This window comes from Rhinopithecus bieti, unplaced genomic scaffold (assembly GCF_001698545.2).
Source record: "Rhinopithecus bieti isolate Rb0 unplaced genomic scaffold, ASM169854v2 scaffold_19969, whole genome shotgun sequence".
Lineage (NCBI taxonomy): Eukaryota > Metazoa > Chordata > Mammalia > Primates > Cercopithecidae > Rhinopithecus > Rhinopithecus bieti.
In genome coordinates, this window is record NW_016810434.1 from 1,083,104 (window position 1) to 1,083,585 (window position 482).

Genomic DNA, 482 nt, shown 5'->3' on the forward strand with positions numbered 1-482 from the left:
CCGCATGTTCTCACTCCTAAGTAAGCATTGAACAATGAGAACACATGGACACAGGGAGGGCAACATCACACACCAGGGCCTGTTGAGGGGTGGGGGACTGGGGTAGGGAGAGCATTAGGACAAATACCTAATGCATGCAGGGCTTAAAACCTAGATGATGGGTTGATGGGTGCAGCAAACCACCATGGCACATGTATACCGGTGAAACAAATCTGCATGTTCAGCATATGTATCCCAGAACTTAAAGTAAAATAAAAAAAAAAAAAGACTATAATGTGAAAACGTTGGCATTTAGAATCGCCCCTTCTCTGGGGTGTCTTGTTGTTGGTGTCATTGTTTGTTTCACAGTTTTCCTGAGCTAATTCTGTGAAGTCTGTATTCTTTACTGTATGTAACTATGGAAGTCTTTGTTCAGTTATCTTAGTGATCACCCGGATGACTGGATAGAGATTTCCCTAAATTCCTGGAAGCAGTAAGTCTCC